Source organism: Magnolia sinica, chromosome 8 (assembly GCF_029962835.1).
Source record: "Magnolia sinica isolate HGM2019 chromosome 8, MsV1, whole genome shotgun sequence".
Lineage (NCBI taxonomy): Eukaryota > Viridiplantae > Streptophyta > Magnoliopsida > Magnoliales > Magnoliaceae > Magnolia > Magnolia sinica.
The window spans coordinates 30,610,446-30,627,276 of NC_080580.1; the positions used below are offsets into that span (position 1 = coordinate 30,610,446).

General features: G+C 40.2%; 1 non-coding gene across 1 annotated transcript; it reads left to right on the forward strand.

The window, feature by feature from the left end:
• Nucleotides 1-7,904: 7,904 nt before the first annotated feature.
• Nucleotides 7,905-8,011, forward strand: LOC131254398 (small nucleolar RNA R71). Its single transcript, XR_009175514.1, has one exon. It is a non-coding gene; the product is annotated as a small nucleolar RNA R71 (small nucleolar RNA).
• The last annotated feature ends 8,820 nt before the right edge of the window (nt 8,012-16,831 follow it).

The window sequence follows — 16,831 nt, forward strand, 5'->3', positions numbered from 1 at the left end:
CACTCCTTGTTCTTAGGCCCATTCTTGATATGAGTATGCCATCTAGGCCCATCTTTGATGTGAGGAGAGTATATCGTCACCGTAGGTGGAAAGATCGGTGGTATCAGGTTTGGTATATCCATTGTTGAAGATCGATCCTCATGTTATGGATTAGATCCGCTGTCCTTTTATGAACCCTGTTATATATATAGGCTGATTATCGATTACGACTATGATTGGTATACACATTGAGTATGTGTTAGCATAATATTGTAATTGTATGAGGCCCATTGTGACTATGTGAGGCCCATCGTGATTGTATGGGGCCCTTTGTGTGATTGTATGAGGCCCATTGCGATTATATGAGGCTCATTGTGATTATATGAGGCCCGTTGCGATTATATGAGGCTCATTGTGATTATATGAGGCCCATTGTGATTGTACGAGGCCCATTGTGATTATATGAGGCCCGTTGTGATTGTGTTAAGCCCCTTTTATGTGCGAGGCCTAATTGTGATGTGTGAGACCCACCATGTGTATGTGATTGTGTGCACGCCACTCGTTCATTATTACGGGCCATGGGCCGCCTTATACAAGTCCATCATGTTGTATGTGATTATAATCATGCTTAGTATACTTCATGATACATGCCTATACACATCATTTGCATGCTTGTTATGAGGAGTGATTGAGCATAGCATTTGCCGTTGGGCTGATTGTTTATGGGACTCCCTGAGAGATGGAGTTACCCCACATGAGCGTGGGATACGTACATGTTTGATGCATGACTGGATGGTATGGCTCATGCGCCTCGCATTTTGTGAATGATCATTTGGCACCCTAGGACATCAGGGCTGCGGCCTCCACAGGCATATTATGGATGGGTAGAAGGGACACTGAAAATATTTGGTTTGAGTATATGGGTACTTTGGATGTTTGTGGGTGAAAGTCTCTAAACTCCCGTGGCCAGGGGATGCTCCGACGTCTAGACTGAGTGGAAGACATAAGCGCCGGGTGCCGAATACCAGGAGGCTGTGCTTCCTACTATGTCGTGGTTGGTTGGGAGGGGGTGTCACCTTACCCTCCTGAGGGAGTAGGCAATGTTAGGCTGGGTCTGACCATCTTGAGGAATGGGTCTGCTATTGATGAGCCAGGCCGATATTGGCAGGCGGATGGTGAGGTCTCTTCCACTTATCCAGTTGTGTGCTTGATGGGGCGGCAAGTGGCGTAGAGTGTACTAGACCCTGGTGATGATCCTAGAGAAGTACGGTATTGATATGTGGACTTATTGAGCAGGAGTTACATACTCAGCATTTTACTCATTCATTCATTCATGTACTATCCACTCGGGATAGTGGTGCACAACTAATTTGATATGTGTACCTTCACAATAGCCAGGATTTCTGTTGGGCTCGCAACTAACTTGAGATCAGGAGTTTACCACATTGAGTCTAGCTATCCAAATTTAGGTATGTGACTAGTTTGGATAGAAGTCTCTTGTGATGGACCCCACAGCTTACGATACTACGCAGTATCATACTGACTTCACACACCAGTTTGGTCATTTCTTTCGCACCGCATATTGTATTGCATCCTCAGCACTTAGCATTTGGTTTACTATGCTTCAGTATTGCATAGCCTGAATAAAGCTAATGGTATTCATGGCTCTTCAGAATTGCATATTGTATTATCCCTGGCGTGTAATTCCGTTGATCTTGGTCCCTTGGAGTCCTTCCCTTGCCTTGAAGCATTCTGAATGTTAAATCCATGCTCTCAGTACCTTTTCCCAGTCCAAGCTCGTAAATACGCCCTGCAACACAAACACGATTAGATCAGCCATTAAACGGTATTATGTTTGTAGATCCAAGTAATAACTGGAGTCTAATATGCAATATTTGACCCTCAACACAACCCCCAACCAGCATTTTGCTAGTCCCGAGCAAAGTATGCGAAAAATAAGTCGAGAATTATAGGACAATCTCTATCAACTCAAGTGATTTTTGAAAAGCAATCTAGATACGAAAATTCTAAGATGCATGACTGTTGGGCATTACTTCCTCCTGGAATCAAGCGCAAAATAAATTTCATAATCAAGTTTAAAGTATTTATGCATTAATTAGAACAATTCTAAACAATGAGTATCATGAGTGTATAATAAAATCTCGGCTTATCATCATTAAGAAATCCAATGGATAATTTTTATGATAACATTGATAATTAAAACAGTATTTAGGACACTCAAAACTTAAACCAGAATTTGCCTTTCAGTTCTTTTTTTTTTTTTTCTCGAGGGAGAGGAGAATTGAATCCACACCTATAGGGAGCAAACCTATGGTGAAAATTATTCGCCTAACCTTTTCCAAAGGTATCTCTCTCTCCTTTTTTTTTCAGGACGCATGACGGGCAAATTTTCCAAGCTGGTTCCTTACATGCTTAGTGATTACCAAGTTAACCCTTTAATATCAAACTGAAATCTTAATGTGAAAGCGAGATGTGACATGTGAACTCATAACTCAATCAATGTTTAAAACTTCCAATTATAGATTAATACTTCAAACTTCACTGTGAAATCTAATATAATAGATAACTGAATCTAAGAGTCATAAATTACCAACTTCACTTATCTTGTAATTTTAAATCCAAGATGGTTATCAAAATCACTTCAAATTCATCAAAATGTCAGAAAATTTTTAAAATTTTCACAACTTTTGTACAAGACCAAGAAAATGCTGATTAGGTGACCTAATCTCCCACCCCCAACCTAAAATCTACATTGTCCTCAATGTAAAAAGAAATAGACATGCAATGCACATGAGACAACGGAAAAATAAGAGTGATGGAAAGATAGTACCTGAATGAAAGAATCAAGAGGCTTTTCAAAGATTTCTACGTAAGAGCGGTCAGCACAAGAGAGAAACCAACAAATAAAATAACAAAAATACAATCCTACCTATACCACTTTCGTAGGTGCTCTCGATTGCATTTAGCGTATGCAACAAGCCTTTAAACCCCTAGGTTACCCCTAGTGGACGAGTTGTAGTCTCGTGACGGTTTGCAGCAATGTTACCCACAAACATTGAACTAACTAATGATAAAAATGAAATGAAATGAAGAGCTGGGTTGCCTCCCCAGAGCGCTAAGTTTACCGTCTTCAGCCAGACAAATAAAGCAACTACCCTAGTCCTAAGAAAACAGGGAAAAACTACTCGATCATGTCGCAAGGAGATTAATCCTGGTAAACAGGATCAGTCAGAGGCATGGACATGTCCTCTGAATCAAATTTCTCGACAAATGGTTTTAATCGATGGCCATTGACTTTAAACTCCTTGCCATCGTCGGGATCTCTTATCTCAACGGCCCCATGAGGAAAAACAGTAACAACAATGTAAGGGCCAGTCCAACGAGATCGAAGCTTACCCGGAAAGAGATGTAATCGAGAATTGTACAAAAGGACCTTCTGACCAGGCGTGAATGATTTTCGCAAAATGTGTTGGTCATGAAATGCTTTCATCTTGTCCTTGTAAATTCTCGAATTATCGTACGCATCATTCCGGATTTCTTCAAGTTCATTCAATTGAAGTTTGCGTAGCGAGCCAGCGTTGTCCAGATTGAAATTAAGATTTTTGATCGCCCAGTACGCTTTATGTTCCAGCTCCACAGGCAAGTGACAAGCCTTCCCATAGACAAGTCTAAAGGGAGACATTCCAATAGGGGTTTTAAAGGCAGTACGGTATGCCCATAAGGCATCGGTCAATCGGATTGACCAATCCTTACGATCTGGGTTAACCGTTTTCTCCAAAATGTGTTTGATCTCCCTATTCGAAATCTCAGCTTGTCCACTTGTTTGTGGATGGTATGAGGTGCTCACTTTATGAGAGATACCGTATTTCTTCATTAAGCTCTCGAATGGTTTATTACAAAAGTGTGAGCCCCCATCACTAATGATGGCTCGAGGTGTTCCAAATCGAGAAAGGATGTTCTCTTTTAGGAATTTAATGACCGTGCGATGGTCATTCTTTCGACACGGAATCGCTTCGACCCATTTAGTGACATAATCCACGGCGAGCAAAATATACAGATTCCCAAACGATTGGGGGAATGGTCCCATGAAATCGATGCCCCAGCAATCAAATGCTTCGATGATAAGAATGGGATTCAAAGGCATCATATTTCGATGAGACAATGCTCCCAATTTCTGACAACGCTCACAAGCTTTACAAAACTCATGAGTGTCCCTAAACATAGTGGGCCAGTAAAAGCCACACTGCAGAATCTTGGCCGTGGTCTTTTTAGCAGAAAAGTGACCACCACAGGCCAGAAGGAGATGACACTCTAATGCTCATCGTCTGGCATACATCTCCTTAAGATTTAATCTGGGCAATATTTAAATAAATATGGATCGTCCCAAAAAAAGTTGCACACCTTGGTAAAGAATTTCTTCTTATCTTGCGCAGTCCAATGTGTTAGTATAGAACCTGTGATAAGAAAATTAGCAATATTAGCGAACCAAGGTGAATGGGAGACTCTAAACAATTGTTCCTCAGGGAATATGTCATTGATATGAGTCGTCTCAAGGGAATCAGAGGTATTAAGGCGAGAAAGGTGATCGGCCACTACGTTCTCTACTCCCTTTTTATCTTTAATTTCCAAATCAAATTCTTGGAGTAGAAGGATCCATCGTATCAAGCGGGCTTAGAATCATTCTTAGAAAGAAGATACTTAAGTGCCGCATGATCTGTGTAGATAATGATTTTGGTTCCGATCAAGTAGGACCTAAATTTGTCCAAGGCGAACACTACAGCTAAGAGTTCCTTTTCCGTAGTCGAGTAGTTTACCTGGGCAGAATTTAAAGTTCTACTTGCGTAATGAATGACGTAGGGCCGCTTATCTTTTCTCTGGCCTAGGACCGCTCCAAGAGCATAATCAGAAGCGTCGCACATAAGCTCAAAAGGAAGGCTCCAGTCGGGTGGCTGCATGATAGGTGCAGTGGTTAACGTGCCCTTAAGCTTGGTGAAAGCTTCCTGGCATTGCTCCTCAGTCCACTCGAGCATCCTTTTGAAGAAGATTACATAAAGGACGAGAGAGAAGACTAAAGTCCTTTATGAATCGCCTGTAAAATCCTGCGTGTCCTAAGAAGGATCGCACGTCTCTGATGTTCTTGGGTGGAGGTAGGTTAGAGATAAGATCGATTTTTGCCTTATCTACCTCGATTCCCTTGGACGAGATGATATGCCCAAGGACAATTCCCTTCTGAACCATGAAATGACACTTCTCCCAATTAAGTACCAAGTTCTTTTCTTCACATCTTTTCAGCACACATTTAAGACTTTCCAAGCACTTGCTGAAAGATGGACCGTAAACAGAGAAGTCGTCCATGAAGACCTCTAGGTATTGCCCCACCATATCAGAAAAGATACTAAGCATACATCGCTGAAAGGTGGCAGGGGCATTACATAGTCCGAATGGCATCCTTCGATAGGCAAAGGTGCCGTAAGGACATGTAAATGTGGTCTTTTCCTGATCTTCAGGGGCTATCTCTATCTGATTGTAGCCCGAATACCCGTCAAGAAAACTATAATAGGAATGACCAGCTAACCTTTCAAGGATCTGATCAATGAATGGTAAAGGAAAGTGGTCTTTCCTCGTGACGGTATTCAACTTCCTGTAGTCAATGCACATTCTCCAACCAGTAGTGACTCTAGTTGGCACGAGTTCATTATTAGCATTGGCTACGATGGTGATTCCGGACTTCTTAGGAACCACTTGAGTTGGACTCACCCATTGACTATCAGATATAGGGTATATAATACCCACATCCAATAGTTTAAGAACCTCGGCCTTAACCACTTCCTTCATATTTGGATTTAGTCTATGTTGTGGTTGCCGAGCAGTTTTTGCATTATCCTCAAGATATATGCGGTGAGTACAAATCGAGGGATCGATTCCCTTGAGGTCCGCTATCGTCCATCCTAGGGCTCCTTTATGCTCAATGAGAGTAGATATAAGCATACTCTCCTGTTCTTTCTCCAGGTGGGCAGAGATCACCACCGGGTATGTCTCATCTTGACCTATATAGGCATATTTCAAATCAGAGGGCAAAGGTTTTAGGTCAAGCTTCGGCGGCTTGAGGTTAGACGGTAGAGGCACTACATCGGTTTGTGGCAATTCTTCAAATTGTGGCCTCCACCGGTTAACTTCAAGTACCGGTGTAGTATCAAGCAAGGCACACGTCTCCCTAATCATGTCATCATCAAAATCATGGGAGTGGGCCAGACATGTCTCTAGATAGTCGGAGGATAAGGTTAGAGGTGTCGTATCTTCCACGAAAGAGTCAATCATGTTAATGTCATGGAAATTGTCATCATCCTCCAAGTTTCTGCTGTTATTGAAAAAAATGTTTGACTCCAATGTCAAATTTTCAAAAGACATAGTCATGATACCATTCCTGCAATTGATAATTGCATTTGACGTGGCAAGGAATGGGCGACCAAGAATGACGGGAATCTAAGTGCTCATGTTATTGATGGGTTCGGTGTCCAGGATGATAAAATCTACAGGGTAGTAAAATCTATCGACCTGGACTAACACATCCTCAATTATCCCTCTTGGTACACGAACAGAGCGATCAGCAAGTTGTAGTGTGGTTAGGGTGGGTTTTAATTCACCCAAACCTAACTGTTTGTATACCGAGTAGGGAATCAAATTGACGCTCGCTCCTAAGTCAAGAAGTGCGTGATCAATTCGATGGTTCCCGATTATACATGATATGGTTGGGCTACCGGGATCCTTTAATTTCTGCGGCACGTCTTGCTTCAGGATGGCACTCACTTTCTCAGTCAAGAAGATTTTCTTTTGAATAATTTTCCGTCGTTTGGTCGTGCATAAGTCTTTTAGGAATTTAGCATATGAAGGTATCTGTTTAACGACATCAAGTAGAGGAATGTTGACTTTCACCTGTTTCAACACCTCTAGGATATCCTGAGAGTTAGAGAGAGGTTTTGGTGAAACCAACCGTTGGGGGAATGGAGCAACTGGCTTCTCTAGAAATTTCAGTTCTACTTTTTGTGGGGCATCACTGGATCCATCATTGTTGTCCTCTTCTGGTTCTTGAGGCTTTTCGGGCCTAACCGGAAGAGTTTTATCAATGATCTTCCCACTCCTAAGAGTGGTGATGGATTTAGCATGCCCCATTTGATTTGAAGAGCTGGGATCATTACTCTCGTACTGCGGTTTAGGATTGGGGAGAGGTTGTGCAGGAAGCATCCCCTTTTCTATAACCGTCATACGAGAGTCTATCTTTTGCATAAAATCTGTAATTCCCCGCATTGCCTGAGCCAGCTCTTGTATGGGATTTTGAACCGGTTTCTCTTGAGGTTTCACTTGATTTGGATTTTGATTGAAGAAACCTGGAGGAGTCGCCGTTTGTCCATTCCTCCAACTAAAGTTTAGATGATTTTTCCAGCCAGGATTGTATGTGTTGGAGTTAGGTCCAGTAAAAGGTCTTTGATAATTATTTACGGCATTGGCTTGTTCATTCAACACTCCTCGAAAGGCGGGTATTGTAGGACAAGTTTCCAGTTGTGTGAATGTTGCAATCACAGATGCCGCAATTTCATTGACCTTATCCTTCTTTCCTTCCATGGCCTCAACTTTCCTTATGAGCGTAGTCACTTTACACTTGAGATCATCCTCTTCTTTCAAGAGATATAATCCACCTTTTTCCTTTAATTGAGTCGGCCTAGACGTGGTGTTCGCCATTGGGTAATAGTCCCACGATTGTGTTTTTTCAGCAAGACTGTCGAGGTAATCCCATACCTCGTCAACATCTTTATTAATGAACTCTCCATTACATATTGTCTCGACCATTTGGTGCATGGAAGATGTCAGTCCATCATAGAAAAAAATTTGTAATGCGTCACGTTTCAAATCCGTGTTGTGGGCATGAACTGACCAAATCTTTGAACCTTTCCCAACATTGGAAGAATGTTTCATCTTCCTTTTGGGCAAAGTTCATGATTGCTTTTCTGAGGGTAATCGTCTTATGATGTGGGAAGAATTTTTTTATGAATTCCCTTTGCATGTCGTTCCATGTGCCAATGGATCTAGGACGCAGTGAATGTAACCACGTCTTAGCTTTCTCTTTTAAGGAAAAAGGAAAGAGTTTCAGCCTAATTGTATCCTCAGATATATTAGGAAAACATAATGTAGCTATAATCTCATCGAACTCTTTCAAGTGTAAATATGGACTCTCTGATTCAAGTCCATGGAATTTGGGAAGGAGTTGGATAACTCCTGGCTTGATGTCCATTTGTCCTGTGTTTTCAGAAAAAATCATGCATGAGGGCATACTCACTCCCGCCGGTTGTAGATAATCTCGTAAAGTACGAGGCGGGGGTGCCTGTTGCACCTCATTTTCATCTTGGGTATCCTCCACCCTGGGTGGGGGTAAAGGAGGTTGGTCTTCAGCCATAACTTCAGTTAACTCAGGGGATTTCGATCGGTGTCTAGTCCTGCGATGGATAGTCAACCCCTCAACCAGTCCTCTTTCAGTCAAGAGACGTCGAGTGTCGTCACGGGCCCACTTGGGCATGAAAACACTCGCAGCCCTCAATTAAAAACCTAATCCTAAGAAAGGGAAAGAAAATCTAGAAAGAAAGAGAGAGTTGGAAAGGAATTACCAAATTGGAGTCCTAAGTTAAAAACCTGCAAAATAAAAAAAAATAAGTTAGATTCTAAAAAGAGAAGAATGATCCTTTAAAAGAAAAATAACAGTAAATTAATTTCTAAAAGAAGGTATTCTTAAAAGAAAGTGAAAATTTCTAAAGTAAATTGGGGAAGATCTAAACTAGAAAGTAAATTATTAAAGGAGAACTAAAAAAAAATAGAAAGTAGGGAAGGAGCTTACCGAATTAGGAATTTCTATCTTAAAGGCCTACAAAATAGGAAGGTTAGTTTCTAAACAAAAATTCTAAAGATAAATTAGGAAACAAATTAGATTCTAAGATTAGAAAGTTACTAAAAAAAATAAATAAATAAATAAATAAATAATAAAAGTAGAAAGTTAATTAAGAAATAACCTAGTTTCTAAGACTAAACTATTTCCTACAGATGAGAGGATACTAGAATTAGAAAAATTCTAAGATTTAAACCTTAATTCTAAAAACAGAAAAAGTAGAGAATTTAGGAAAGAATTACCAATTTAGAAGTTTATGTCAGGATCCTACAAAACAGGAAACAGGTTAAGTTCTAAACATAGAATAAAATAAAATAAAATAAAATAAAAACTTTTATCCTAAAGTAAATCTTAATCCTAACCTAATTCAACTAATTAATCCCAGAAAATGTAACCGTCAGTCCCCGGCAACGGCGCCAAAAACTTGTTCACTCCCCAAGTATAGGGTTGTGATGTAGTAATAAACTCGGTAAGACCGAGGTCGAATCCACAGGGACTGATACCTGTACGTTTCCTGAAACCAAGTAGAACTAGAACTAGACTAAGATATGATCTAACCAAATAGAAATTTAAGGAATAATGGTGGAATAATTATCTAAAACTTTAAGGAATTCAGAGGAAGGAAACTAGGGATTCAGAGGATCCACTTGTAGAGATCAGGGAGATCTTATGCCTGCATCAAGGATTACGGAATTCAAACTGAACTTACTTGATTTGGTTTTCAAGAGATGAAAGGTATATGAATTAGAATGGATTCCATCATCTAACCATGCCCAGGAGACACAGCAAACAACAAGATTAAACTAATTACCAACCCATCAACAATGTATGAAGATCAGGAAGGTACTATCATCCTACCATGCCCATGGGACAATGACGAACAACAGGGCTTCCTGACTTCATAAATATAAAAAGAGGAAAGAAATATTCAAAGCCATTGCAAACCCATTGTAATTTCAGTCACAATAGACCATTAAAGACTCAGAAGATATTCTTTTAATAATCAACTCAAAACAAGTTAAGTTCAGCAATTTTAAATTAAATGCATGGAATAAACTCTCCCATCTCGCTACAGGCTTGCTAAGAGGTTTAGCCACACATGACTGGGCTAACAAAAACAACAAAATAAAAAATAAAAAGGAAAAGAAGAGAATAAGAAGGAAAAAGAGAAAACTCACTCCACATCCAGCCTTTCTTCAACCGTCCAAAACTCCAACTCCTCCGCTGTTTCACGTCTCAGCCATGTCCAGCAGCAACCATGTTCGGCAGCAGCCTCCCTTCTGCTCCCCTTCCCTCTCTGTTTCTCTTTCTTGAACCCAGACCCACGACCGAGCACTAGCAGCCAAACTCCTTCCCCGAACACCTTCCACGTCCAAAGCCTCTCCCTCTTATGCAGCTGTCCGCCTCTGCTCCTCTCCATTCGCAGCAGACTCTTGGTGGGACTCTGCCCATCTTACGTTAGTGAACTGCTGGGACACAAGATCAGCTATCGGCTTTCTCAGACGTTCGCAGAACGTAACTGTGCATCCTGTTTTGCGCTGATGATTGGTGCGGCCCAAGATCGGGACTGGCCAGGAAATCCCATCCATCCATTGAACTTTCCATGAAATCTTGGCTCAGACGGTGAAATTTCAAGAGAAGTTTTGCGGTAGATGCAGAGATCCGATGTTTTCTTTTCCCGCTGTCTGTCCGCTGTTTAAACAATCCAAACTGATCTCAAACTGTTTTTTGCAATTTTTCCACCTAGGTGATGGTTACAAGCCTCTTTGGAATCCACTAGACGGTTTAGATTGAACCGATCACCTCAGTGGGTGGCCTACAAGATTCCACCGCAGGCTCTGTTGCGAAACAGAGCCTGCGCGTTTAAGCGCTGTGATGGTCGGTGGACCCCACAGTGATGTATTTTGAGAAATCCATTCCGTCCACTAGGTTCAAGACGAAAAACCCTCCGGAAATAAGTATTTTTTGGAGAGAATCGGTGTTGTCCACAAGTTTGCTTACTCCGCCGTCCATCTGACGTTTAACAGGTACTCTGCCTTTGTGTGTGTGCATGGGCCAAAAAGGAAAGCTAGGCGCCGGTGTTGGTCACCTTTCAGCGCATATGGACGGTTCTGATCATCGAAAACTGTGATTGATGGGGCCCACTACGTGAAAACGGACGAACAGCGTCCGCCCGCTGTCTCTGTTGAGGAGATGGATCGGGTCAGCGCCTGCTGACCGGTCCAGTTCTTCCGGTGCACAGCGAGTGTGCGTGCGCTGGATGTGCACGCCACTCAAGGTGGGGTCTACTTGGATGTATATGCGAGATCTGTTCCGTTCATCTCTTTTCTCATATCCTTTTAATCGTGGAGAGCGAAGTTGAGGCACATCCGGATAGCAAGTGGGCCCCAAATCACGGTTTTAGTGGCTAAAGTGTCTATTGAGCCACTTCCACAGGGATCCGGGAGTTGAGATTCGACATGTACGGTTCGTTTATGGTCCTCAGGCCATGTATGAAGTTTTGAGTTGAAAGAATGGAGGGAAGCCTGTGATCTTGCTTTCTGGACGTCTTCCAAGCCGCTTGAGTTTCAGTTTCTTGATTTTTGCAGATCCCTGGCGTGTAATTCCGTTGATCTTGGTCCCTTGGAGTCCTTCCCTTGCCTTGAAGCATTCTGAATGTTAAATCCATGCTCTCAGTACCTTTTCCCAGTCCAAGCTCGTAAATACGCCCTGCAACACAAACACGATTAGATCAGCCATTAAACGGTATTATGTTTGTAGATCCAAGTAATAACTGGGGTCTAATCTGCAATATTTGACCCTCAACAATCCTCGATATCTGATATTTTGCTCATTATGACTCCCTATTGCATAGCCTATCTGTATTGTATACTCTGACATTGAATGACTTATAGTCTTGCCAGTATTCCACTTACGCTGATATTTGTGTGCTTGACACATATCTTGTGCACACATGTACACCACCCTCTAAGCTTTCTATAAGCTTATGTATGATAGATGGGTGCAGGTGATAATAGGTCGCGATTAAGCTGAGGCAGGAGCATGCAGCAGATCTTCTGAAGCTTTTGGCATTTACCTTGTATTTCCCTTTCAGCATTGTATTCGAATGTTTATATTAGTGGATATGTGGTGTTAATGTTGTCATTTATGACTTGGTTATAGTCCATTACAAAACAAATACATTAAAAATCCTCCTTATAGGATTACCAGGATCGGAATCTGGCGTATGGGCGCTGGAAGCCGAGAATGGGGTACTACGGAGGCTGTCGGCGCCAGATTCGGCGATCGAGAATTTTGTGAGCCCGATTTCTGAGTTTGGGGCGTGACATACTACTTATTCAAATCGATATTTGAAGATAAGTTCTTTATTTTACTATTGCATTTAGGTTTTTCTGAGATAGCCTGTGAAAATCTCAGTATGTTTGAAAAAGGCGAGCTTAACAGTCCTAGAGCAGGGGGGGGGGGGGGGGTTAATAGAATTATGCCAAATAAAAATTAACTTACTAAAATAATTAATAAATAAAAAATCTTAATAGCACTAGTATTAAAAAATTGATTCGAACTTAGTTTATAGGACATCCTTCACCAAAAATAAAGTTTTAAGTAGGACAACCTTATTTCACGAACGTTTGTAAGGATCAAAATCTCAAACCAAGCAAGAGATAATAAAGTTATCTATTAAAAACATTCACCACTTTTGCATAAATAAAATTATAATCATTCACCACAAATGCAAAAAGTAAACATTCACCACAACACCAAGAATTATAATGGTTCGGTTTGTGCACCAACTGTTCTCAAACAACCACACCTACTCTACTCCCAATAATCACAACCTACGTGATATTGGCTTTCACTATAAACAAGGTTTTCACAAGGTCACCTTAAAACCTGATACAGTTGTGATTTTAAAGGGCTATCACAAATAAAAACCCCACACCAAGATTTTTTGGCTATCTCAAACAAACCAACAATTGAGATTTTCTAGCTATCTCAAAGAAACCAAAACACAAAAGATAGGGATATTCTTATCTTCACCTTGAAGACATATCTCTTGATGTAGCCTATAGAACCGCTTCTCTTGTAGTAGAATCTTCAATGTCTAATCATATGAATGAGTTTTCTAGGTTATAAATAGATTTTAAATCGATTCAAACCAAAGACTACTTGTTTGAATTCCTCAGGATCTCAAAGAAGAGTATCTACCCTTTTTATAAAATGAGATTCATAAAAAGGAGATCAAGGAATTAAAACAAAAGCTATTAAAGAATTAAAAAACCATGCAATAACTTGAAAATAATGGGGACATCTCTCTCACTTGATGAAGACTTTTCTTAGCTTGAATTGGTAATTTTGGATTGAGAGAAGGTCTCTATTTGTAGGCTAAAAGTTTGTTGCTTTGACTCGTTTAAGGTTCAAAAAAATTTCAAATTTTGAGCGCGATCAGATAAAACGGTTCTTCGACTGGTTGAGGGTTTCAAAATTTAGTTGCTGGACTTCGAGTCGAGCAACCCTTAACTGGTCAAAGGTCCCTCTTCGACTGGTCGAGTAGTTCGTTCGACTGGTCAAGGAAGTAACGAAAAAATCTATTTTTTTTAAGAATTTAAACTTAGACTGATCGAAGGTTTGCTTAGACTGGTCGAGCCACAACTTATATTAGTCGAACAGAAACCTAGACTAGTTAAAGTTAAGCCTATATAAAGTATAAAGACCCATATATGATTATGTTTCAAAAGGACCTAAAACCAAGGTATTTCTAGGGTTTATTATACCTGAAAACACTAAACATTGAAGTAGCTTGAACTTCTCAGAACTTGTTCTTCTAGTTGAATCTTCAATAAAGCTTGAAGATGGAGCTTGATCTTCTATTATATGTATAGTAGAACTTGAACTCAGTCAGCTTGAACTTCAGTAGATTCTGAACTTTCCATCTTGAACTTTTCATCTTGAACTTTCTATCTTGATCCACATTAGGCAGACCACTTCTTAAGTTGTTTAGTCTAAACAAAATTTGGCAAATATGATATAGCACTTACAATCTCCCCCTTTGTCAAGTTCATGACAAAAAACTTTACATTACAACAAGTAGAGTGACATCTTGAATTCCATGTTGTAGAAGGTGCAACTTTAATGAATGTGCAATATTACTCCCCCTCAATGTTAGCTTTTCCCCTATTTTATGACATATACATTTCCAATGCAAAACTCCAACAACCATAAATTAAATCAATATATCAACATTCATATCCTATGTGCATCTTCATTCATTTTACTTATGAAAATTAGCAATGCTCTCCCCCTTCTGTCACAAGAGGACAAAGGGAAGACTACTCGTGTGATTATAAGAGATAAACCATAGTAGAATTAGTAGAACAATAAGAGGAAAATGCATAGAAAATGATCAAAAGAGTTATTAAAATGTCATCAACAAGAAGCAAGAAAGTAGTGTTAGAAAGCTATTAACCACAACACACAAAGTATAAAGTTATACAGCCCAAAGATAAATGAAAATCAGCCTAATCAGATCCAGAAGAGGATGAAGGAGATATAGATGGATCAATCTGGTGAAGTCCTTTGGTAATTCGATGAAAGTGTTTTTCCCACTTTTAAGAAGCAAATCCGTGCACTTCGACTGGTTGAGTATGGTCCTTGACCCATCGAAGGTCGACTGGTCGAACAAGTGCTCGATCCGTCGAGCAGTTAAAAAATTGAAATTACGGTAATGACTGCTTTAGTTGAAGTAGGAATATGCTAATATGTCCTAGAGGGGGGTGAATAAGACTTTTATAAAAATTTATAACAAATTAAAATCCTATCACTCTAATCCTAACAATAAGCATACATTAGGATTACTCAAAAGTAACTCTACTGGCTTCCAAGCCCGGTAGAGGATCCAATCACAAACTATTTGAGAAATGAACAATGTGCAAATTAGTTTATGATGGATATGACTGTGTGTGTGTGTGAGGTGTGATCTCAAATAATCAAATATGAAAATACTTAAGGAAATCACATAAGTAATGGAATACAATAGCAATCTCAAACACAGTCATTTTTATAGTGGTTCGACTACTCGTCTACTCAACTCCTGGCAACCGCAGTCAAGTGTATCAGATTTCACTAAGGAGGTTTCACACGATTCACCTTAAACACAAGGTTTTAAATCAGGTTCACCTTTAACCAGTACAACCTACACCTAGGCTGACAGTTTATGCTCCCATGAGTAAGGGTCAACACATAGCACCCGATTTTAGGCACACTGGCCAAGGATCCACACAAGGAACCTCTCACGTTTATGCTCTCACGAGCAAGGGTCAACACAAAGCACCTACTTTTAGGCACACTGGCCAAGGACCTCCTACAAGGCCCTAAATGTTTGTGCTCTCCACAGAGCAAGGGTCAACATAAAGCACCCACTGTGTACACTCTCGCCGGAGGCCTCCTAGAGGACTTGCAAGGGGTGAGAAACACCTTAGACCCAATCCTACAAAGGAATGATCACAAGGGTCCTCTAGACTTTAATGACTTACAAATAAGTAGATGAGCCCCATTCAACACATTTGTTGAAGATCTCTTCCTTTGTTGATGAAGAATCTTCTGCTTCCTTGATCCGTAACTTAGAAGATGTACCAATACATGGCGACGGGTTGGGTCAAGGTTATGATGGAATCCTACTCTCCTAAATGTTTTCTTATAAGGAAGATAGAGCAATTCCAATCATCTATGCATTCAAGGCATCCCAGCTAAATGATTTTTCATTAGGGTAGTTGTTAGAGGATCCTTGAATGTAGAAGTTCATTCCCCAATCCACTTTATAGAATGTTAATGAGGAGAGTGGATTGGAGGATGAACTTCCATGAGAGAGAAGGCTTAGGGTATATGATCTAGGGAAACACACTAAAGCACTCTCTGTTTTCTCTCTACCAGCAACTGAAGACAAGTTCACTATATATAGGTAAAAGGTTCCAATGGATATAAAACGGTCACATTTATGATAGAGTTCGATATCATTGAGTAGGGTCGATATCATCGAGCGTATACTCTCAATTGCATCGACTAACCGCTCGATGACACAAACTTAAATGTCATACGATTTTGAAACCTTTTGTCAACTGGTCGAGGAAATCAAACATGCGTTGACGTTATCGAATTTCGAACTCCAATTTCATCGACATAAGGTTTGATTCATCGACACTTTAAAAAGTGAGAGAGTCTTGCCATTGAAATATTTCAAGTTAAAAGAATGATCGAGGCACACTCGAGATCATCGGAATTTGAATGTCGATGATATCGATAATCGTGTCATTGCATCGATAAATCTGAAGGATTTTCCAGTTAAGATTGCTAGACAGTTTATGTCCATTCTCGATGCCATCGACTCAGCCTTGATATCATTGATATTTGAATATCGATTCTATCGAGTGACCCTCGATCCAAGATAAAAACCACCTGAAAAATATTACTGGTAATTGAGTGTCCAAGACCGATATCATCGAAGGCCATCCGATATCATCGACATTTGAATTCCGAGGATATCGAGGAGAACGTCGATATATCGAAGATTTTATGATTTTATTTAGAAAAACAGGGACATAATATCTCTGTTGTCGATTTTATCAAGTCAACTTCGATAGACTCGAGATTCAAATATCGATGATACTGATACAGCTATCGATACATCGATAATTCCGTCCAGAAGTATATGCGGTTGCTGGACAACTTATGTCCTCATTCGATACTCTTGAGTGAGCTTCGAGGATATTGATAACACTTGTCGATTAAATCGATCAGTTTATCGATAAATCGATAAAGGTAGAAAACTTAGAGATTTTTTAAAATTTTGTAAAAGTTTTTTAAACCTAAAAACCTTAAGATATTCTAATCCATTTTAAGGGTTTT